Source organism: Grampus griseus (assembly GCF_964374135.1).
Source record: "Grampus griseus genome assembly, chromosome: 17".
Classification (NCBI taxonomy): domain Eukaryota; kingdom Metazoa; phylum Chordata; class Mammalia; order Artiodactyla; family Delphinidae; genus Grampus; species Grampus griseus.
Genome location: NC_139011.1, coordinates 2,679,498 through 2,705,032, shown reverse-complemented (window position 1 = coordinate 2,705,032; position 25,535 = coordinate 2,679,498). Strand labels below are relative to the sequence as shown.

Genomic DNA, 25,535 nt, shown 5'->3' with positions numbered 1-25,535 from the left:
TGCAACTAAGGCCCGGCGCAGCCTAAATAAATAAAAATAAATCTTTAAAAAAAAAGAAAAAAAAGATTAGCCTTCAAATTCCCACGACAGAAATATCTACATTGTTAGGAACTGTATTTGCTGAACATCAGGTTGATTCTTTCCTTATTTATTTATATGACTAGCCATGTACGAACTATATTATACCACATTTGTAGGAGAGTTATGATAATCTCTACCTAACAGATGAGATAACAAGATTAGAGTTTAAGCAACCTCATCCCCATCACACAGGGAGGAAGGATCAGATCTGAGACTCAAAGTAAAATCTGTCCGAAGTCCATGCTCTTAACCACCGCTCTATTTTGCACTGTGAATAACATTCCCAGAAAATTCTACTGTGCAAAAGGCTTAAAAATATTAGCAAAACACTATTCTACTCAAATTAATTAATAGGCACAGTTAATATATTCAAGACAAGTCAACCCTTCAATCATACTCAAAAGAACTAATGGTTATTACGGTATATCTAAGGGTCATTTTGTCTACCTGAGAGAGACACCAAAAGAAGGACCTATGAACCAAATTCAAGAAGTAATTAGAAGGAGCATCTCCTGTAGGGACCAAGAGAGGTAACTGATCAAGGGACAGTCATTTGGACATTAATGGCCCAGATGAAACCAGAAACCATCATTACCTGCACAATGGAAGCAGTGTGCAAGTGCAGGGTCCCAGATCTAGGTAAGGAAGAGTAAAGACACTCTATCCTGTCTCTCCTGGAGACAGCAAAGTAAACCTGGATGGAGCAACTGCAGAAGCTATTTAATGAAAAGTACACAGTAGCAGGTGGATTAGGAAAGGAGACTGGAATTCAAACCACCAACAGATTAGCAGATTTAAATATGACAAAGAGCCCCTAACAAAATACCCTAAATGTGGAGGATGTGCTCCACATATATTCGGCATAGGAAGAGCCAGGCACACTTTGATTCCCATGGGAAAAGACAATCAAGGTAAGTCAATACTGAAATGAAACAGATGTTAGAATTAGCCCACAAAGCCTTTAAAGCAGCTATTATGCAAATAATCCCATAAACAAGCACACACCCAATATACTCAATATCACAAATTCTTTTTATCTCTTAAACCCACGGGCTTTGCCCCCCCCCCACACACACACTCCATAGAAACTTCTCTATCCAAGATCACCAATAATCTCCAAACTGCTCGATCCAGTGGTCAGTACTCTGGCCTCACCTGAAAAGAGTTGGTCACTTCCTCTCCCCTCCTCTTGGCTCCCAGGATGCCGTCTTCCCCTGCGTTCTTCTCAGCTCACAGGTGCTTCCTCCTCTCTCTAACCAGTCAATTCCAGAGCCCCCAGGACTGTCTGTTCTCCTCTTAGCTGTGCTTACCTCCCAGGCAAGCTCACTCTGAATGCTGTCTCCTGCTAACTCTAAAATGCGTCTCTAGTTCAGACCCGCTGCCCAGCTGTTGTCCTGGACCGACTGCTGTCAACCCTGCATCGCAGCCACCACCTTCCACCTTCTCCTGTGCATCACAGAGAAGAAGCCAGAACTGGGTTTCCCAAAACCCCCTCCTGCCATGACTCAGGGCTGGAGGTAACTAATAAGAGGCACTTGTGCAAGACTGGTAAGACGAACGAGAAAAGTACTCTCAGGAGGTAGCTGTGGGCAGAAGCATAGCTGCAGGTCGATGCGTAGGGAGAAAAAAGAATTCACCAACTGTGGCAGCTAAGAGCTAGAGTGGCTTCCACAGAGAATTCCCAGTGGTTCCAGAGGGAGACCCCAGGAACCACCTGCTTCAACCACTGAGATCAGCAGCAGCGGCTCCAACTGTCCAGATCACTGCTGATTCCAGATGAGCTCCTGGGACACACTCACTGTAATGGCTGCTTCCTTGACCTTCAACCCTGCCAGCCCTATAGCAACAGAAGTGATGGATTCTAGTTCCTATATTGAAAAAAAGTCTAGCGTGGCTTCTGTTTTCCTGACCAAACCGTGACAGCTGCTAGCCCACTCAGAGCAGTGAAACGTCGCCAAAGAGAGCGGCGTAAACTGCCCAGCAGACCCCTCGAAGCTCAGGCGTGGCCTTCCGACACGACCCTTCCGCACGCGTTCAACGCCCCCTCAGCCAACTGCTGAGGGTGTCATCCCTAACCCTTCCTCCCACGCTCCCCACCCAATCTGGTCGCCTTTTCCTGCAAAACACGCCCCGAAACTGCCCTTGGCGTCACATCCCCCAACACCAGGCTGACCGGAGCCGAAAGATGACGGCAGCAGCCACACCCACTCAGCACTGGCCTCCCTGCTCCCGCCCTGGCCACCCCAGCGCCTGTTCCCAACGCCGCACGTGACTCGGACTCTCAATCAGACGCACCACTTCTCTGCTCAAGATCCTAGACAGTCCCTCAGTTTAAACGGATGTTTGCACGGCCAAAGAAATGTGCTGAGAAAAAAACAAACCTGCTTAAGACTATCAGCCTTTCAGCAAGAACAGCTGCTCAAAGCGCTGAGGACATGGGAAACAACATCAATAATCAATTAAAGAACAAGGCAAATGATTCTGGGTGGCTTTCCTTGGCTGTTGATGCGTCAACAGATGGTTCCCACACTGCTCGGCTATTTATTCAAGGAGCCAGTGGTACTGAGGAACTGGCCTCCAGGAATAGTGTATGTGGAACTACAGGTGAGAATATTTTCAAAGAACTGGAGAAAACACTAATTTAGTACAACCTGAAGTGGAATACAAACGATGACAGTAAAAATACATGGGGAGGGACTTCGCTGGTGGTCCAGTGGCTAAGGCTCCGTACTCCCAATGCAGGGGGCCCAGGTTCGATCTCTGGTCAGGGAACTAGATCCCGCATGCATGCCGCAACCAAGAGTTCTCATGTCGCAACTAAAGATCCCATATACTGCAACTAAGACCCAGCACAGCCAAATAAATATTTTTTAAAAAATACATGGGAAGCAGAAGAAAAGGGCTGGCTGGACAAATTTACAAAGATTATGAAAATGTAAGCTATACATTTACAGCTTTTAAAACCTGTAAAGCTTTTTTTTTTTTTTTTTTTTTTTTGCGGTACGCGGGCCTCACTGTTGTGGCCTCTCCCATTGCCGAGCACAGGCTCCGGACGCGCAGGCTCAGCAGCCATGGCTCACGGGCCCAGCCGCTCCGCGGCATGTGGGATCTTCCTGCACCGGGGCACAAACCCGTGTCCCCTGCATCGGCAGGCGGACTCTCAACCACTGCACCACCAGGGAAGCCTTAAAACCTGTAAAGCTTTTAAACATAGTTATTTAAACTATGGTTATTCATTGTATTCTTCATCGGCACGTACTCTGTGCAAAGTATTTTAATCTGTTATGTGTTACTGAACCAGTAGCATCAACAGCGAACTTCACTGAAACATCCTGACTTGTCCTCCCATACAGCAGTTTAATGATTGGGGGAAGGTTTTGTTGTGACTTGTTGACCTCAGAGCCATGACCGAAATTTTTCTGAAAAAGACCTTCCTTCAATTATCACTGTTAATCGAAAAATTGTATTCAATGAAATTAGCTGTTGCTAAAGACTTGATAACATTTCTTAATGAATTCAACCTAAAATTACAAGGCACAAGAGTGCTTATATGAGAGACTTCTACTGCAGTAAAGTCATTTCAATGACAGCCAATGTTTGAATCACAAGTAACACCACGCTTCTTTACACTCTCTGCTATCAAAAGTTATGACGACAAGCGAGATTTCCATTCCCACACAAATTCACAGCAGTTACATTTCTGAGTTTAAGCTACAGCAGCATTTTTTGAACCTTGATGCAAGTATAATAAAAATTTACATATTTCAAAATCCATTTAACTATGCAGTTGAGGCCGCCCTCTAACCATCAACTGGAAGTGATTAATCTGCAATATAATGGCATGCTAAAAGGCAAATATCAAGAAGAACCTAATAGGATTCTATAAATGCCTTCCAAGCAATGAATATGCTCAATTAAAATGATATACTCCTGCACTGATATCAGGATCTGAGAGTACCTATCGGCATAAAGACATTTGCAAAGGTGAAACACATAAAACCTCCTGGGCACATCAGCATTAAGAGATGAATATCTGTAATTGACTCCAATGACAGGAAGCAGTAACTTCAAAACTCCAATTAAAGAAAGTGTTATCCCCTTCCTCCCCCAGAAGAGAATCCCATTCTTCTCATTAGTGGACCTGTATTATAAAAAAAATTATATTCAGTTATAATTTGAATTCTGTCCATGAAAAATTTGTAGAAATTCTGTGTTCTCCCTTTTTATAGAAGTATTTACATAATATCCTTGATTTTGCCTATTAGTCTGAAAAACCTAAGATATTTCCTTTTATGGAAACTGTGTGCCTTTACAGAAATGTTTGACAATCCGTTTTAGTCAACTAAATCCCCCTGTCTTCTACACACAGGTACAGTTAAGACATATTTGACCCATCTTCAACTTTCTCAGTTGATCTTTTTTGATTTATGTCTGCATTTTACATTTATTCCTGATAAATTTTAATTTTACCTTATTGATTTCAGCACTTCATTACAACCTGTCAAAATATTTTAAAATTCTGATCCTAAAAGTGAGCTGTCTCCCAGCATGACTCCTGATCTTTATTCAAGTCCCTTATAAAAACATTAGGACAGGTGTCAAGGATGACACACTTCTGGAGACATCTTTACTTTGGTGTAGAAATTCTGATTTTTCAGTTTTGTGGTGAATTATACTGCGTGTGGCTGCAACATATATCTATCTGAAGGCAATAATTCCTTGAACTCCATAGTAATGACAGAAATAATAATTAACCTCTCTAGGCTTTGTGCAGTAAAGCATGAACCTGGCCCAGGGAAAGGTCTTGCCCGCACACAACTCCTGGGAAGTCACCTCTGAGCCCTCAGAACCTCCTGCCTGATTAGGCCGCCTTAATTTAGCTGGGGGCCTGAGGTCACACATTCCTAGGAAGAAACTACACTCATTTTTGGTGCTAGCAAATCCTACTTAAAGGTGACACCTGTCCATCTCTCACAGCCATGTGACTATTAAGAGATGCCTAACAGTATGTAAACTTCAGCTCTAACGTACAATAGCACGTTGAAAACACTCCAAGACGGTTGGAGTCCCACACACCTGGCCAGCCTTCTATGTACCAAAAACGTGTCTTGTTTTGTCTCTGGAGGGGAGGAAAGGCTGGGGATACAGTTCCACTTCGGAGGGGCTGCATGTGTTTGGGGTTTAGCTGGCAGTTTGGGATGTATTACATTTAAAGTAAAACCCCTGTGATGTGGGATGATTAGCTTAAACCTTTGCAGAGTGCCAGAAGTATACAATCTAAGAACAAGGAGCCACACCCCTGGGTGCTGGGCTCCCTTTTAATAATCCAACAAGAGCCCTAGAGTTCTCTCTCCAGGGAAAAACAACACACATCTACACACAATTCTGCTTACAACTTAATTTCTGGGGCTCATGGACCTAGGAAACAATGTTTCCTCCTCAAAGCAACTGTGATCCCTAGTAAACTCAAGAGCAAAGAGAGCTTCATGAACTTGTCACCCCAGGAGAAATCTGGGAGCTGTCCCAGAGTTACCCTGGACCCCTCTCGCGGCCCTGCCGCGTCATTTGCCTGGTCAAGGCCTGGAGATTAACTCAGAAACGGGCTTCAAATCAGTCCCCTTCTCTCCCGTTCCTCAGTCATGCCCTTGATCAAGGCTTTCTTCATTTATCTGTACAACATAATTGTATGATTAAAAGAACACAAGCTGTGGAACTGGACCATCTGAACTCTGCCCGTCACTTTACTAGCAAGTGACACCGGGCAGCTGTTTCTTGAGTGACAAACGTGTGCTTCTTCCCCCTTCTCAACTGCTTTACTGTAACACTGCCCACGCTGATCCAGTCCAAACCTCCTCCAACCATACAAATCTGTTCTATATCAGAATCAAGTACAAACTGCTTTGATCCTGCCTATAACGCCAACTTCATCTCCTCCTCTACCCAACCTGTCCTGTACTCCAGATTTGACAGAGACATTCAGCTCCACAAACCCCAGCCCGTCCCGCCTGCACACCACTGCAAAGGGCGGGTCCTGTCCTGAAGGCCCTTTCTGCTTCCCAACTGCCACTCGACTTCTACAGACCCTTTCAGACAGTTAGAACCTGCAGAGGCCACTGCGTCTGGTCCACAACCAGTTTTTGTATGGTTCCTTGGCTAAGAATGCATTTTACTTTTGTAAAGGGTTAAAGAGGGGAAAAAAATATGTGACAGGCGATATGCGGCCTGCAAAGCCTGAAGTGTTCACCATCTGGCCTTTAACAGAGAAAGTCTGCCAACACCAGAGCTTGACCATCAATGGGGACACGCCCTCCCAGTCCTCAGAGCCCCTGCTGTGACACAGCCACTGACCTGAACCAGTCCCACTCCCCTCTTGTCTGTATCACCAGGGCTTAATACTGTATGAGGCACAAGACAGGTGTTTAATAAAAGCTGAACAAATGAATGAACTGACTAGACGAGCTCAAAAACAAACCAGGGAAACACATAAGTGGAAAAGACTTAGCCTTTAGTAGTAAAACACTACGTAAGTCAGGTAAAGATCATGAGCCTAGCACTTCACGTTTGTCCAAGCTTTACACTGTAGCTGCATAAATACCCTCAATGGCTGCGATTATAAATACTAGACTTTATAGGTAAGGACACCGAGACTCACAGAACCTAAACAACTTGTCAAAAGTCACCTGACAAAAGGCAGAGAGGCAATATCTGAACCCAGGTCTTCTGCTTCCCAGATGAGATACTCTTTCTTTTAAAAAGACCTGCCTCCCCACACAAACCATGATGCCCAGACCCCTTCAATTACCAATACCTGAGATGTTAGGGGAGGGATAAAATTTAATTTCTGACTCATTATTTAATTTTGATAATTTTCAAGTCAATGCTACTTTTTGTAAACAAAACAAAAATGAAATGGATACACAAAATAAGCACTAGGCTAAAAGACCCTGGTATAACCACAAACTAAAATTTTCTTTCTTTCCTTTTCTTCAACCAGTCCTTAAGAAAGTAAAATTAAACAGCTTAATTAACAAATGCCACTGAAAGGAAGCAGCTGCAGGCACAGCATGAACCCCTGCCCATCGGCTAAGCTGAAACAAACTGGCAGTCGAGGCAGTCACCTGTCCTCAAGCTTCAGCTTGGACAGAACAGAGTCCAAGAGCTGAAAACGTACATTAACACCTCGACTTCAGGCAGGAAATAAAACAAGTATTTCCAGAGGCAGAAATGAAATATAAGAAACTCTATCAAATAAAAAAATTTAGTCTAATCTATTAATCTAATCTTTTTGCAAAACCAAGGTATAAATTATGCATAGCTGGAATTTAAGTACCTAGGTGTCCAGAAGTTTCTGAGTCAGGACCAAGATGTAGCCAAACTAAACTAGGATGTGGGTCTATTAAAGATAGTATTAATTTCAAAGAAGTGGTTCCATACAGAACACATTTTCTTACTACAACCCCCTTTTAGAAATAAGTCACAACAAGGTACATGAAAAAAATTCACTCATTTGGAATTTATCAAACACTAAAATAAATCATAAGTCATCAAAGGAATTTTAATGGAAATTAGAAAATATAGGGAATTCCCTGATGGGCCAGTGGTTAGGACTCCATGCTTTCACTGCCGAGGGCCCGGGTTCAATCCCTGGTCAGGGAACTAACATCCTACCAGCCATGCAGAGTGGTCAAAAGAAAAGAAATATACCTAAATATTGAACATATTTATTGAATGGAACAATAAATGTTTTATGAATAAATAATAAAAATACCTCACATCAAATTGTAGCCCTTGGGCAAAGAAAGATTCCTTAAATGAGATGCCAAAAACACTAATCATAAAGAAAAAGACTGGGGCTTCCCTGGTGGCGCAGTGGTTAAGAATCCTCCTGCCAATGCAGGGGACACGGGTTCGAGCCCTGGTCCAGGAAGATCCTACATGCCGCAGAGCAGCTAAGCCCGTGCGCCACAACTACTGAGCCTGCGCACTAGAGCCTGCGTGCCACAACTACTGAGCCCATGTGGCACAACTACTGAAGCCCACGTGCCTAGAGCCCGTGCTCTGCAACAAGAGAAGCCACCGCAGCGAGAAGCCGGCGCACTGCAATGAAGCGTAGCCCCCGCTCACGTCAACTAGAGAAAGCCTGCGCGCAGCAACGAAGACCCAACACAGCCACAAATTAATTAATTTAAGAAAAAGCAAAAGACTGATAAAGTCAACGATATTAAAATTAAGAACTTAGTTCCAAGACACCTCAAAAGTAAAAAGACAAACCAGAAACTGGAAGAAAATATTCACAACTTATAATGACAAAGGATAGTAATCCACACGTAGAAAGAACACCTACAAGTCAATAAGAAAAACATAAGAAATTAGGTCAATGTTTTCACAGGTCCTTCATAGAAGAGAGAAGAGATATGACCAATATATTAAAAGAGTATCAACAAAGTTAGTAATAAGAGAAATTCAATTTAAAGCCACAAGATATTATTACATAACCATCAGAATGGTAAAACTGAAAAAAAGACAAAATAAACTACTAGCAAGGATGCAGAGCAACCAGGAGTGGGATGTAAATTGGCAGGGGTACTCTAAAAGCAATCTGGCAGTAAGCAGTCAAGCTGAAGGCTGGCCAGCCCAGAACCGGCATCACACTCCCACGTGGGCAGGCTGGACACATCCACACACGTGGGCAGCCAAAGACGTGTCAGCAGCGCTTGCAAGAGCAAGGCGGCAAACCACACAAATGCCCATCAACTGGAGACAAGGTTACACAACAGTGAAAGTGAACGTACTGATCACTTACGGCACCTCCTACGGGTCTCAATCACAGTGCTGAGTGGAAAAAGGCAAGTCACATGTAGTGTGATTCCCTAATAGAAAGTTCAACACAGACAAAACTAACACAAAAATAAGAAATGATAAACGCAACATGCATTCAGTGACCGCTGTTTTAAATGCTGGGGATACAGTAGTGAACAGACATTTTGCCCTGAGATTTTCTGTCACAGCCAAGTGACAAAGAAAATAAAAGTGAGTAAAATACAAATGACACCAGGCCTTGAAGAAGGAGACTGTAGCTAAGGGGGCTGAGGGCAGGATAGCTATGCAGGCTTCACGATGTGGGAGGCGGGCTGCGGTGGGCAGCAGGCGGGCCTTCAGAGTGGGGATGCTCCACTGCTGCAGCTGGGCCGTAGGTGCTAGGCTTGCTTTATTCTTCTCTACACCAGGGTGGCCCCATTGCTTGTTTTTGTACAGCCCATGAGCTAAGAAAGGTTTTTACACTGCATATGATTAAAGAAATTATTAAAAGAATAATAACATTTTGTTGCATGTGAAATTACATGAAATTCAAATTTCAGGGTTCAGAAATAAAGTTGTACTGGAACACAGACAACTCACTCCTTTAACACAGCTGCTTTTGTGCCAGAATGGCAGGGCTGAGTACTGGGGACAGAAGCTGTAGGTGGCCTGCAGAGCCCAAATGTGTCCTGTCTGGGCCAGTACGAGGAAGCTCACCTCTGCGGACTCGGGTACCTTCCTCTGGGAGATCAGAGCACTCTTGATCTACACCTTACACACATCTTACACATGTTCTTCTGTATCTCTTCAATGTTTAATAAAATCATTTTTTGAAAAAGACTAATACACTAAGTGTATTTCTCTAATGAACCTTGTTCTATTAAAGCTTCATGCTGCTTCTCCATCCTAATGACTAAGTTTTAAAAAACAAGATATGTACTGCTATCAGGAGCATTAAAGCAAGACAGCAAAGCAAACTACTGTTTATTTTGACTCAAGTACAAGAAAAACAGAAAGGGAGGGAGGGAGGGAGGGAAGGAAGGAAGGAAGGAAGGAAGGAAGGAGGGAGGGAGGGAGGGAGGGAGGAAGGAGGGAGGGAGGGAGGGAGGAAGAAAGTGACGGAGGGAGGGAGGAAGAAAGTGACGGAGGGAGAGAAGGAGGGAGGGAGGGAAGGAGGGAGGGAAAGAAGGAAGGAAGGAAGGAAGTAGGGAGGAGGGAGGGAGAGGGGAGTGGGGAGGGAAGAGGGAGGAGGGAGGAGGGAGGAGGGAGGAGGGAGGAGGGAGGAGGGAGGAGGGAGGAGGGAGGAGGGAGGAGGGAGGAGGGAGGGAGGGAGGACTTTTCCACTCCAGTTTCCAAGGCTGTGGAGAGAACCACAGCCTTGCTTAACACCCAGCTCATTAGGACTATTAGATGTTTCTGTGCATCACTGACTTAAAAAAGCAGTACAGTTACACCCGATCCCTTCCAGTCTTCTGAAAGAAATGTGTCATGAATTGTTATGTCACATTTTAGCAAGGGCCACAATATCTGGCCAACATTAGCATATATGTTCCCGATGCAAGTGCCTTCACATCTTTTAAAAATAAGCCAGTATCTCTGATTAGAGTTAATATTAATTAATGATGCCCATTAAAGGTGGTGATGAATACAGAGAGTTCATTACAACATTCTGTTTCTGCATATGTCTGAAAATTTCCACAAAGTTTTAAAATAAAATTGAAGATTCATATTTTAACTTTAATTATTAAGTATAATGCTCATGTAATAGAAACTCACACAATTCCCATTTATGCATGTTTCAGAATCCTTAGTATAAAACGGCTTTCCATCACCCTTACTACTGGCAACTTCTTTAAAAAATGCTTATTTAAAAATCTACATGAGGGGCTTCCCTGGTGGCACAGTGGTTAAGAATTGCCTGCCAATGCAGTGGACACGGGTTCGAGCCCTGGTCCGGGAAGATCCCACATGCTGCGGAGCAAATAAGCCCGTGCGCCACAACTACTGAGCCTGCGTTCTAGAGCCCGCGAGCCACAACTACTGAGCCCGCGTGCTACAACTACTGAAGCCCACGTGCTACAACTACTGAAGCCCACGTGCTACAACTACTGAAGCCTGCGCGCCTAGGGCCTGTGCTCCGCAACAAGAGAAGCCACCGCAATGAGAAGCCTGAGCATCGCAACAAAGAGTAGCCTCCACTCGCCACGACTAGAGAAAGCCCGTGCGCAGCAACGAAGACCCAACGCAGCCAAAAATAAATAAATTAAAAAACAAAATCTATGTGAAGACACAGCACTGCACCTTCTGACCCTAGCAGAAAGGAAGAGGCTGACAGCAACGAGCTGAGAAAGTCAAAGGACATTCACCCACAGGAAAACAAGCTGTATCAGCTGTGCCTCTACGTTCTGTGTATACAGCAGTAAATGAAAGAAATACCCCCATTCTCTTTGAGCTGCAATATTACAAAATGGGCAATGATGCAGGGAGGACTGAGAACTTTGAAAACTGGCAAACTTTTACTGTAAGTGTTTACTTTTAATAGTTACTACCTTTTGTGAAATATCTCAAAAGGTCACACACTAGTGAACACCAGAACCTTACATGCTGCGTACCACCTCATTCTCTCATCACCCTATGGTTCTATTATTTGGCCAATTTAAAGGACAAGGAAATGGAGTTAGAGAAGTTAACAAACTAGCCCAAGACCAGAGAGTCAGAGTCTGGCTCCAAGGCCATGCCCTTCACAACTGCACTGCCAGTGGTTATTCAACATTCCAACTAAGTAAGGCAACGTCATCTTATGACCCATACTTTGCAAACCAGTACCTTGCTACTCAAAGTGGGGCCCAGGGACCATCAGCACGGCACCACCTGAGAGCCTGGTAGAAATGCAAGATCTGATGCCCCACCCTAGACAGACTGAATTAGAACCTAAAACCTAACGAGATCCGTGGGTGATGTGTGTGCCTGTTCAAGTTTGAGAAGCCCTGATACAGAGCACGCACACACTGGATTTTGAGGTAGTTTATCAGTTCAACATACCCTGGTACAGTTAAATTAGCTTTCACCTCTTCTGCTTGCTCTCTGATCCCAAAATGAAGCAGAGGAGTGCTGGCAGGCGACTCCACAGGTGGCCACGAAGAGGACTGACATGACAAGCCCATGTCTGTGGCCCCAACCTCTTCCCTCCCCACCCTCAGTCCCAATTACCACCCTGTCTTTCGGACAGAGCCCCTGCAGCCAGGCTGCACTTACTGAGCCAGCTGAACCCTTCTTCCCAGAGCAGCAGGCTACAGACACGGCTAAGTGCGCATGCCCCGAGTTCCTTGAATCGCGCCCAGCATCCGGGGCGCCCTGCAGCGGAAAGGGGCAGCGGGGGCTGCTGCAGCACGTGCTCTTATCCTAATGCTCTGTGAGCTACAAAGAGAGCTTCCGACACAGCCCCAGCACTAATAATCCTCTTACCAATTCACAGCGAATAGTCAGTGAATGGATGGAATATCCTTTTGTGACATTTTCTTAAATCCGTGGTTTCTGCCACCTCTCTCGACGCTAGAATCCAACGTACGGTGCAGTAAACCAATCTCTGCACGTTCCCACCAACATGTAGCTTTGCCTGTGCTTTCCTTCCGCCTAGAACACTCTCCCCTCCTCCTCCCCCTCCCCGCCAGGCTCCTTCTGTTGACCCCTGGGATGGGGTGGCAGTGTCCTGCAGTCCCCCGCAGCTCTGCCCAGCACCTGCTAAACATGGCACTGCCGCTGCCTGGTCGCTGGACTACGACCCGCTCAGGGCAGGGACTCAGCGCATGCTGAGCGTTCTCCCCAAATGCCAGTTCCATCAGCAGATCTGTGAGCGCCCCGCGGTCTGCCCTCCCCATCCGCACCCTGACAGCCACAGCCTGCGACCCACACCCACCTCATGGAGAGCCTTCCCCAGAAGCCTTAAGGGGCTCAGCCATGTTTGGCTGCAGGCAGATTCCAGAAAATGGCCAACCTTAAGCAGCAAGGGCAGCTCCGTTAGCGGTTCTCCGGGGCAGACTCGCCGCCACGAGGCCCCGCAGAAGCTCTCCCCGCAGAGGCTCTCGGTCCAGCCAGCGCTGCCCAGCAGGACTTCCCGCAACCGTGAAAACCTTCTCCCCATCTGCACCGTCCAAGGGGGAGTCGCTAGTCACGTGTGGGTACTGAGCCCTGGAAACGGGGCTAGCCTGGCTGTTGGACAGAACTTTAAATCTGATTCCATTTTAACTTAAACGCGTGGCTAGCGGCTACTATAGGCGACGGCGGGTCCAGGTTTAGACTCTAGACACTGGAGTGAAATGAAAAAGAACTTTCCTTGGCTCCTTAACTGCAGGCTACGTTGTTTGGTCCAACCCTTCCCTGAAAAAGGCTTAAAAAGACGGATAGAATACTTTAAAAATCTTAAAAGCAACCAGAAAATGACAGGACAAGAAGGAAATAACAAAATTAAAGTGAACTCAGGAACCCAGAGAGAAACAAGCAGAGAAACCACCTCTGCACGGAAGTCATTTGACAATTCTGAAATTTTCGACTTTCCTTTTCACAACAGTGCAGGGAAAGAGGGACAGGAGTCAAAGCCGGGCCCCCCAAAGTGTCTAATCCTACCTCCCTAAGCAGGACCTCAAAAGCTACACAGCTCAGGATGAGAGTAAGCCAGCAGTGAATCAGCTCACCAAGAGAATGACAGCTCTGTGTGGTCCAGAACACCTCAAACCTTGGACTTGGTTTAAGGTGGTCCCAGACTGGCTGCAGCAGAAACAAATGCGCTCTGGAGGGAGCTACCTTCATTTAGGCCTCGAAAGAGTCCTCCCAGTAATGTGGACCCATATCCCACAACACAAACAAAAATTATCTCAAAATCAATCACAGACCTAAATGGAAAACCTAAAGCTATAAATGTTCTAGAGAGGGGAGGGGGAAACAGGAGAAAATCTTTGTGACCTAGGTTACGCAACTATTTCTTAAATATGACACCAGAAAAGCACAATCCATAAAAGAACAAATTGATAAATGGGACATTATCAAAATTTGTAACTTCTGCTCTTCAAGACACTGTTAAGAGAATGCACAAAACAAGCCACAACATGGGAGGAAAGCATTGAGAGTATCTCACAAAGGACCTGTATCCAGAATATATAAAGAATCCACCCGTACGAAAAAGTTTTTTCATGGGCAAAAGATCTGAACACCAAATAAGATATACAGATGGCAAGTAGACATATAAAAAGATACTCAGTGTTATTAAGGCATTTGGGAAATGTAAGTTAAAACCACAATGAAATACCATGATACACCTATTAGAATGGCAAAAACTTAAAAGACTAACCATCATGTTGCCCTGATGATACAGAGCAACTGGAACTCTCATACACTGCTGGTAGGAATGTCAAACGGTACAGCCACTTCAGAACACAGTTTGGCACTTTCTTAAAAAGCTACACAAATTCTGGGGGTTCCCTGGTGGCTCAGTGGTTGAGAGTCCGCCTGCTGATGCAGGGGACACGGGTTCGCGCCCCGGTCCAGGAAGATCCCACATGCCGCGGAGCAGCTGGGCCCGTGAGCCATGGCCGCTGAGCCTGCGCGTCCAGAGCCTGTGCTCCGCAACGGGAGAGGCCACGACAGTGAGAGGCCCGCGTACCGAAAATAAATAAATTAATTAATTAAAAAAAAAAAAGCTACACAAATTCAAAAAGAGTCATGTATCACACTGTTCACTGCAGCACTATTTACAACATGTAAAGGACATGGAAGCAATCTAAGTGTCCATCAACAGACGAATGGATAAAGATATGGTACATATATAAAATGGAATATTATTCAGCCATAAAAAGAAATGAAATTATTTGTAGTGAGGTGGATAGACCTAGAGTCTGTCATACAGAGTGAAGTAAGTCAGAAAGAGAAAAACAAATACCGTATGCTAACACATATATATGGAATCTTAAAAAAAAAATGGTTCTGACGAACCTAGGGGCAGGACAGGAATAAAGATGCAGACGTAGAGAATGGACTCGAGGACGGGGGAGGGGTAAGGGTAAGCTGGGACGAAGTGAGAGAGTGGCACGGACATATATACGCTACCAACTATAAAATAGATAGCTAGTGGGAAGCAGCTGCATAGCACGGGGAGACCAGCTCGGTGCTTTGTGTCCAGCTAGAAGGGTAGGTTAGGGAGGGGTGGAGAGAGACGCAAGAGGGAGGAGATATGGGGATATATGTATGCATAGAACTGATCCACTTTGTTATACAGCAGAAACTAACACAACATTGTAAAGCAATTATACTCCAATAAAGATGTTAAAAAAAAAAAAAAAGCTGGGCTTCCCTGGTGGCGCAGTGGTTGAGAGTCCGCCTGCCGATGCAGGGGACGCGGGTTCATGCCCCGGTCCGGGAAGATCCCACATGCCGCGGAGCGGCTGGGCCTGTGAGCCACGGCCGCTGAGCCTGCACGTCCGGAGCCTGTGCTCTGCAATGGGAGAGGCCACGACAGTGAGAGGCCCGCGTACCGCAAAAAAAAAAAAAAAAAGCTATACAGACACCTACCATATGATCCAGCCATTACAACCCTAAACAATCATCCCCAGGAAACAATAGAAGCCTGGGTCCACAAAAAGATTCGTACAAAAATATTCATATGCTTTATCCGTAATAACCCAAATCCAGAATCAACTCTCTACACGTTGATCTATACATTTAATGTCATCCCAAACAACAACCGGAAGAATTTTTTGGGAAGTTGCCAAGTGATCCTAAAACATATACAGATCTGCAAAGGGTTGAGGATAGCCAAGGCATACTTGAAGGAGAATCAAGTGGGAAGAGGTCCACGAGGAGATAAGACTTATTATAAAGCTACAATACTGTAGGCAGCTTAGTACCAGAGGGATCAAATAGAGTCCAGACACACACATATATATGGACCTTTCATTTACAACAAAAGTGTCACCACAGAGCACTGGGGGAAAGGAGCATTTATTCTTTTTAAGAAATGGTGTTGGGACAACTAAGATGTCCACATGTTAACGAAAGTGGATTCCTCCTTCACACTACACACCAAAACCAATTCCAAGAGAATTATAAAGGGGAAAGGCAAAATCATAAAGCATTTAGAAAATAACAGGAATTAAGTTCATTATCTCAGGGTAGGGAAAGACACAAAAAGCACCAACTATAAAGGAAAAGACTGATAAACTGCACTACATTAAACTTAAGAACTTCTCTTCATTCAAAAAAGAAAAAAACCAACCCACCAAGCTACTGAAACTGCATGACAAAGTAGGAAGAGGCAGTGGCAAAATACATAAGCAACAAAGGACCTGTGCTCTGAATATACAGAAGTCTACAAATAAATTTCTTTAAAACTAATAGAAAAATATGGGCACTTCACAAACCAGTGAATACAAATGGCCAGTAAATGTATAAAAAGATGTGCAACCTCATTATAACCAAGAAAAGGCTATTTAAAACCACAGGGCGGGGGGCATCCCTGGTGGCGCAGTGGTTAAGAATCCGCCTGCCAATGCAGGGGACACAGGTTCGAGCCCTGGTCCGGGAAGATCCCACATGCCGCGGAGCAACTAAGTCCGTGCGCCTCAACTACTGAGCCTGCGCTCTAGAGCCCATGAGCCACAACTACTGAAGCCCGCGTGCCTAGAGCCCGTGCTCCACAACAAGAGAAGCCACCGCAACGAGAAGCCCGTGCACCGCAACCAGAGAAAGCCTGCGCGCGGCAACGAAGACCCAACGCAGCCATAAATAAATAAATAAAATTTTTAAAAAATAAAATAAAACCACAAGGTGGTAATAATACTACAGAAATGACCCCAAGGCGCTGGGAGGGGAGACTGACGGGAACAGAGACAGACGGGGATGCGCTGAAGCTGTGATCAGAGAGAAGGCTGCTCAGGGGATGCAGCCTAATGGTTAGGGAGGGCGGGATCCCAGGAGAACCATCCACTGACATCCACTGAGAAGCTGCTCTGGGCCAGGCACACTCAAATGCACTTGCCCTCTGCATCCTCAGGTTCCGCATTCAAGGCTCAAAATATTGGGGGAAAATCCCAGCAAGTTCCAAATAGCAAAACTTGAACTTGCCACACTGGCAATTATTTACATAGCATTACACTGTGTTAGGTATTGTAAGTAATCTAGAGACGATTTAAAGTATACAGGAGGGTGTGCATTTAAAGGTATGTATGTAAATACTACGTCATTTTAGGTAAGGGACTTGAGCATCCAAGGAACTTGGTATCCGAGGAGGGTCCTGGAACCAATCCCCCACGAATACTGGTCAGACAGCTATACATTTAATGGGAGTCACATTAATGCGAACTTTAATTTCACTTGACCAACTTTAAGGAGAAAGAAATTGTTCCAAAGAGCTCCAAATGAGATCACATTACACCTAATTCCTTCTGCCTTTGATGAGTTCTTCGTCTCTACCTTTGTAACAACTTTCACACACTTAAAAGACCCCTTGGACTTCCCTGGTGGTGCAGTGGTTGAGAGTCCGCCTGCCGATGCAGGGAACACGGGTTCGTACCCCGGTCCGGGAAGATCCCGCATGCCACGGAGCGGCTGGGCCCGTGAGCCATGGCCGCTGAGCCTGCGCGTCCGGAGCCTGTGCTCCGCAACGGGAGAGGCCACAGCAGTGAAAGGCCCACGTACTGCCAAAAAAAAAAAGACCCCTTACCACAAAAGGCCCACAACAGCGTCATTTGCTTTAGTCTCTGTAATTCCAGGACCTCAGCATGAGAGACTCTTCTTCAATCATCAAACAATCACTGACTGACCATCTACTATGGCAGCATGAGGAAAAGATAATACAGAATCCTTGTCCGTCAGCTTATAATAAGTCTATTTACCAACAGATGCATCTAATTCTGCACAAGGCACATCGCCAATCCCATTTGGTGCACTAACTTTCACTTAGCCGCCTTCTTAGGCAAGAAAGGAAAGGACAAAAGGCAAAACGAAATTCATTAAACTTAAATATGAATGTAATGCTAGGCATAGAATCAATTCACACAATGCTGCTTCATTAGTCACCCCAAGACTTGGCAATCACCCTGACTCTAGTATAAAGCTAGCCAATTTTTCAGCACCAAAGCAAAACCACCAGGGAACGTGTGCCTTAAGCACTCACATGTACACACTCTCCTGTTATCTGCCAAAAGCCACAAGTCCGGGAGCCACACAAACTGCCACTTCAACATAAGAGTTCATTTAAAATCCACGCCGAGATTCAATTAAAATAATTAAGTGGTCTCAGCAGAAAACAGTCAAACTCCCTACTCAACAAAAGGAGTTGTGAGGTCTTCTCAGGACTCTAAAAACCCTTAGGAACATGTTTAAGAGTCCTGACAGGAAGGCAACCTCATTAGCAAATCTAAGTGGTCAAAAAGACCATACACGTACCTCTGCCATTTATGACTGATGTCTGCCTGCTACAACTGGCGTTTCTTTTAAAACACTCTAAAGCAGTGGTCCACGAACATTAGCGTGCATCAAAAGCTCCTGACAGCAAGTTGAAACTGACCACCGGCCCCGCCCCCAGAGTCAGATTCAGCAGGTCAGAAGCGGGGCAGGAGCATTTGCACTTCTAACCTGTGGCTACTTTGAGAACCAATTCAACAACCTGAAGCTTCCTGGTCTCTGTGAGAGTGCCTGTTTCCCCACACCGTACAGCAAGACTAAGGGGGAACTCGCTGAGGAAGAACAAACTGCTCTTTTTTACCCAAATGTTGACTTTCCCCCAAGTAAAGGTAAGTGACCTGTCACGGCAAGGGAAAGCTGGCATGTTGTATATGTAATTGGCACTGCAGCCATACGAAAATGGGTTTTGAAAATGGTTTCAGGGCATAATGGAAAACTCTTGTAAAGCAGCCAATGAATCCAGCTGATTAGTAAAAGACACGTTAGAGCTTCTGGACCAGTAATGAAGGAGCTTTTACAAGTCCCGCTCATTTTGTGTCGCCTTGAGCAATTTTCTATGTCTGCAGAACTTAGGATGAGTCCTAAAGAACACAAGATCAATTATACAGGATCAGTTTCTAGAAAAAAAGAACAAAACTGTCAAGGGGCAGAGCAGTATTTTTTCCCTGGCCCGAGTCTGATGACAGTGGTAATCTAAAATAAAGCAGACAAAGGTGAAAACACGATAATCCAATTCTTCCCTGGTATCAAGTCCTATGTGGTTTTAAAGTGAGGTCCTTTACCAAGGCAAACAAAACGCAGACAGCTAACGGATGTAATAGCTGTTCTCCAATAATTAATAAGTCTGGGTTATTCTACTCAATAAATATTGTGTCAGGTACTGAAGATGGAAAAGTGTGTAAAACGAAGTTTCTGCCCTCATGGTGCTTAAATTCTCACGAGAAGACACACAAGCCACTAAAAACATGTAATGTGTAAAATCATTTAAGCTCTTCCTTTAGGCCAGCAAAGACAAATGCATGTTTTGGTCACCAGTAGACATGACGAGCACCTTGGACTACTTTCAATACAGAATATGGGGGCAGAAGGGAGATCCTAGGCACACACAGCACACAGACACGACCGTTTAGGTTCTTCTAAGCCTTGGTCTTGGTTCACTGGCCCCAAATAAAGGAGCAGAGTATATGCCGACTCTTAAAAGCAGAATGGGGCTTCCCTGGTGGCACAGTGGTTAAGAATCCATCTGCCGGGCTTCCCTGGTGGCGCAGTGGTTGAGAGTCTGCCTGCCGATGCGGGGGACACAGGTTCGTGCCCCGGTCCGGGAGGATCCCACATGCTGCGGAGCGGCTGGGCCCGTGAGCCATGGCCGCTGAGCCTGTGTGTCCGGAGCCTGTGCTCTGCAGCGGGAGAGACCACAGCAGTGAGAGGCCCGTGTAACGCCAAAAAAAAAAAAAAAAAAAAAGAATCCATCTGCCAATGCAGGAGACACAGGTTCGAGCCCTGGTCCAGTAAGATCCCACATGCCGCGGAGCAACTAAGCCCGTGCGCCACAACTATTGAACCTGCATGCCACAACCACTGAAGCCCATGTGCCTAGAGCCCGTGCTCCGCAACAAGAGAAGCCACAGCAATAAGCCCGCGCACCACAGTGAAGGGCAGCCCCTGCTTACTGCAACTAGAGAAAAGCCCACATGCAGCAACAAAGACCCAATGCAGCCAAAATTAAATTAATTTTAAAAATATATTTTAAAAAAAGCAGAATGGAAAATTCTAAGTTGGTGAGAGTAAGCACATTCACTTCAGAAACATTTATAGAGCAGCAATGTATCAGAGGTTGTAAATACTAGGATTACTACAAGGGGCTCATACCTGTGTGAGAAATGTGCAATTTGCTTTTCCCTTACATACTCCTTGCTTCCCACAAAACTGTCTTCAAACACCAACCCCTCAAAAAAGTCACCAATGAAAAAACTGTAAATGTGGAAGTTACTAAAGCACATCTTGACAAATAAGAAGTATCAATCACTGCATCATGCATTATATACTTTACCTAATTCTAAATTAATTTCAAATAATTAAACAATTTTGGTATATTAATTAAAATGTTTACCTATACTATGTTGGCCAGATCAGAACTTCATGATCTGAAAGCGTCAGATTCAAATAGAAAATACAATTATCTAAACTTTCCCAGACATGGTCATTACACTAGCACACTACTTATTCCTACTGCAGAGACTGGATTAAGATTTTACAGACTGCTGCTTTTCCAGCCAGGGAGGCCGCAGGCAGGCTATTAGGAGCTGGCACTGCAGAGTCCCTCGGGTCTGTCCAAGCCGTCCACCACTGTGGGCTGAGGACCCGGGCGAGCTACTCTAACTCGATGCTTGCAGGGTTTCATCTACAAAAGGAGAATACAGACAACAGTACAACTCAGTAGTTCTAGCGAGTAAAAAAGGAGATAAAGCACTATGGCACCCAGCTCAGGCCTGGCACATGGTGTTTAACAAATGCAGTTCTTCCCCTACCACTGGCAAATATTCAAATGTGTAACTTCAGTCATTCTTCTTGATGTGAAAAATGTGAAAAAGCTTATAATAAATAGCTATGTACATAAATAAGATTTAGGTAGGATTATTTTAATTAAGTACAAAGTTTGTAAGGAAACACCTTTGTGTCCTTAAAAATAGGTAAACTTTGTGGTGATGCTACTAGTATTTTTCTCTGAGGCTTCCAACTGCTAAAGAGTGGGAATAGTGCCACTTGGGGAAACATTTATTTCCTACTATGTCTATAAATCATTTCCTTACTATTTATGCAAATCAGACTATAATTAACAGTTTTGCTAAAAATTCCATTTAAACTGAAAGTTTAACTATATATGTGTATCTGAATTTCATTTCCATCACAGAGCCTAGTAAAAAACAATACAACTGTTACAGATAGAAACAGAGGGGGCTCCTCTGCTGATTTACAATCAGAAACACATTTGTACAGTTCTGAATGATAAGATTTAGCACAATTCCTAGAAACTAATGCCAGAAACTGGTACATATGAATTTCATTTCTCTTGCACTGGGTTGCCTTTTGGTAGTCATGAAATGAAGAAGAAAAAGAACCCTGCCAAAATGTCAGTAGAGAGAAAAAGCAATAAAGGGCTCAAATAATCCACTACTAAACACTGTTTTACAGAAAAGAAGGAAAAAAACCATAACTTCTGGATGTATCTGGGTGAGCTAGAGAAACACAGGTGCACCCAAGGCAAGCTGGAGCTGCTCTCCATCCTTCTCCATTCCAGGGATCCTTCTAAAGGGTGATAAGCAACTTAACATTTGAATGCTTATTTGCATTCATAAACTTCTTGGAGTTTATTACTATTGACTCAAGTAAGGTCATTTACTCTGCCCAAATTTTTTAAGTTAACATTTTAAATACAGACATCAGTGAAAATTCTCAAAGATCCCCACAGTAATTTTTTCTAATTATTTAAGGGATTTCACTAAGAGGAAACTAATGAAAATATGTTCTTAAACTAGAGCTTTACAGCGAAATAAAGTACTTCAGAAACTACACTTTTCTGATTTACTAGCAAAAAAAACTTATTTAAAAACTCATTTCACAAATATGATAAAAATAAGAGAACTTTTTACCAATGGCATTTTTTGCAGATCTAGAACAACAACAAAAAAAATCTAAAAACGTGTGGAAACACGAAAGACCCCGAATAGTCAAAGAGATTTTGAGAAAGAAAAGGGAGTTGGAGGAATGAGGCTCCCTGACTTTAGACTATACTATAAAGCTACAGTAATCAAAAGTAACAGAACTTTTTTTAATGCCACTGAAATTTAAAACAAGATTTATTCTATCTGAAAATGTCTAAACTGAAAATGTTTAATTTTAAAAAATTAAAGATTTACATACTCTATTAACAATTTGAATTGCATCTTTTGTTACCCTTAAGACAATTTTTAATTATTTTTCTCAAAATTAAGACACATTAAAATATTGGAAAACAAGGTTTCCATAAAACCTTTAGAGATATGAACTAAGATCCCACCTCACTATAACTCAAAATAACATGCAAAGATCGTAATTTTCAAAATTATCTTTTGCTACACGTAACACTTTATAGCACCGTAGACTATATATGTATATACAAAATATAACAATAATTTCTTCTTAGGAAGCTCATCAGTATTTTTTCTTAAAGGGAACAATTTAACGATACGATTTTGTTATTTAGACAATTTCTCCAACTTTCTAGTAAGAAAAGTTGTCTAGCTGAAGAACCCAGCTTTGAGAATTGGAACATTAATTTCTGTACTTTCCAACAAAGGGCTTGGAGTGTTACAGAGAAGAGTTTAGCTAAAAATGTTTTAATGATCCTTACTGCCATTCCTAACTCCCGCTTTCCCCAGACACTTAGCAACCGCTGCACTAGTGGATCTAACACTCCTGATCACTCCTGATCTAACACTTACTACTCACTTTCCATGACAGACAGCCTCAGACGATCTCCTGTAGGAGTTGCAGCATTCTTTGCCCCACATCATAAATACTAAGTTTTGGATTCAATGTCTTTATTTAGCCAAGCACTTGCTTCTCAATGCATCACCTCTGAATGATGTATAGTCCTTCTATTCAGTCCTTTCATGAAGTCTTATGGGGCCACGTTTACATGGGAACATGTATTTTAAACGATATTTTCCAGTGCTCGTTATTAAACTGGATTATTTGATAATGACCTGAAAGAAATTCTTCTGAGGAGAATCTATAATATTTGATCTTGCTGTTTCAGCAGCAGTTAGTACACAAGTGTTCAGAAGAGACTAATGGCAAGTTCAACTAGTTTTTCCCCTCCAAGAGTAGCCAAAAATATAAAACAATATACTCATAAAGATACTAAGACATACTATCTTTATGAATTGAAAGTTGAAACACAAACTTCCTTTAAAAGTTTCATGTGTTTAAATACTACAGGGTTTTAAACATTAACTCAATAGTACAACTGGACCAAAATATTATCTACACTGTACCTCAACAAAGTACGCTGAATGCTAATTTACTGTGAATCTTAAATCACTTCATCCACATACTTTCCTCCCACTTTTCAGAGGTTGTCAAAGACAGGACAACTAACCTGAGGGCTTGGCTGTGTCATTTCAATGAAAAGACTATTTTCATTACCCGTTTTACAAATACAGTATTAAAGGTGAGGCTCTGGTATTGCATTTTGAACAGTAATGGCCTGTTTTTCCAACCACGAAGATGTTTACATCCTAAGTAAGAATCCCAATGATGGTCGTCTTAAATACAGACCCCCAAACTCTTACATCGCCTTCAACGTGACCGTATTTCAACCAGTTCCCATGAATACCACAATATTACTATTCTCTTGGTCTCACTGCCAAAAACCCAGCTGCAGGCTACCTAAGGAAGAATAAGACACTGTTGAAATGGCAAAAACAAAAACCTTTACCCTTAATGCACTGAGCTACAAAATCCGGCAATCAAAGAAAACCAAGTAACAGCGTACACACACACACACACACCCTACACACACACACACACACCCTACACACACACACACACACACACACACACACACACACACACACACACACACACACACACACACACACACACTCCTTTGAGAAAGAATGGGGTGCCAGGAAAGGACCCAGAGTGCTTCCAGCTTGCTCGGCGGGCGCCGCGGAGTTGGGGGCTGGGGCGAGAAGAGGAGGAAACTTAGGAAGCGCAACGAATCCTGCCAGGTCTTCAGGGCTGCCGCCGAGACAGCCTCCGGGCTGCACAACACTTGAGCGCGGGCCGCGGGGGACGCAGCCGCCCCGCCGCCCCGCACGCGGGCTCGAGGCCCACCCTTCCCTGCCCCGCGGGCCGGCCGATCCCCCGGCGGCCCCGCGGATTCCCTCTTCCCCCTCCTTCCTCTCTCTCCCCTTTTGTTTTGGAGGCACTCGGCCCGCCCCGGCAGAGGCCGGCCGGCCTCCCCGAGGCCCCGGGCCTCCAGACCTTCGGACTCTCCGAGCCCCGAATCCCCCTGCCTCCCCATCTTCCCTGAGCTCCCCGGCCTCCCTGCGTCCCCCGAGCCCCCAGCCTCCCTGAGTCACCGGCCTCCTCGCATCCCCCAAAGCCCCCTGCTTCCCGGAGCCCCCGGCCTCCTCACGTCCCCCGGCCTCGAGACCCTCAGAGTCTCCTAGCCCCGAACCCCTCGGCCTCCAAGCGCCCCCCGCCCCCGAGCCCCCGGCCTCCTCGGGCCCCCGGCCTCCCCACGTCCTCGGCCTCCCGGGGCCGCGGCCGGCGCGGGAGGGGCCGGTCTCCGCCGCCGGGACTGGCCGGTCCGGCCCCGCTCGGCCCTCCACCCTCGGGCCGCGGCCCTGCCAACAACCAGCTCCGGGAGTCGGCCCGCCAGCCTGCCCGCGCCCCGGCCCCGGCTCCGCACTCACTCGGACCGCGCTGGCGCCGGGAGACGAAGATAGACGACGACCGGGCGGCGCCGCGGATGATGGGCCTCGCTCCCTCCCACGCCTCACGCCGCGGGCGCACAGCAGTCCCGGCCCGGCGGCGGCGGGCTCGCGCCCTCGGGGCCGTGCTGCGTCGGCGCGGGCCGCGCGTGCGCGGCGGCCTGCTGAGGCGCGCGCCTCCCTCCGCTGCGCGCGCCCGGCCGCGTCCCCGTTCCGAGCTTCCGCCTCCCGGGAGCACTGGGCATGCGCGCCGCGCGTCGCGGCCCGCGCATGCTCACCACGCCGCCAGGCTCTGCCGCCAGGCTCTGCCCCCGGGATCTTACTTGGAACGCCAGGCCCGGGCTGCGGGTGGACGGGGTCAGCGCGCGGGCGTGGCTGCGGCCCCGAGTGGTGGCCGCGGGGAAGCTCTGCCCGGGGGCGGGTGCGGCGCCCCGCCGAGCGGACTTCCCGGGGGTCCCTCCGGCCGCACTCTGGGCCGGCGGGGTTGGACGGACTACGGGGAAGCCCTCGCACCCCTTTGCTGCCCCGAGCCCCAGACCCTGCTCCTCTGGAGGCCCCCCCCACCCCGGTCAGCCGCCCTACAGCCCCGCCCCAGAGTCGGAAGCACGGATGTCCGGACGCGGTGTGTGCCCGCGCCGGCCCGTGTCCTCTCCAGGCCCACCAAAAGGGTGTCCCGGACCCCTCTGCAGATAGGGAAGCAGGCTCAGGGGTTTGTTCAGG

The 25,535-nt window shown here is 45.7% G+C and overlaps 1 protein-coding gene across 7 annotated transcripts in view; it reads right to left on the bottom strand.

The window, feature by feature from the left end:
- PTK2 (protein tyrosine kinase 2) overlaps window positions 1-24,927 on the bottom strand; it is a 253,294-nt gene extending 228,367 nt beyond the window's left edge. For all 7 annotated transcript variants that reach the window (XM_082674402.1, XM_082674406.1, XM_082674405.1 and 4 more), the window contains exon 1: window positions 24,798-24,927. The gene's annotated coding sequence lies outside the window, so the exon portion shown is untranslated. The remainder of the gene's footprint in view (window positions 1-24,797) is intronic.
- Between the last annotated feature and the right edge of the window lie 608 nt (window positions 24,928-25,535).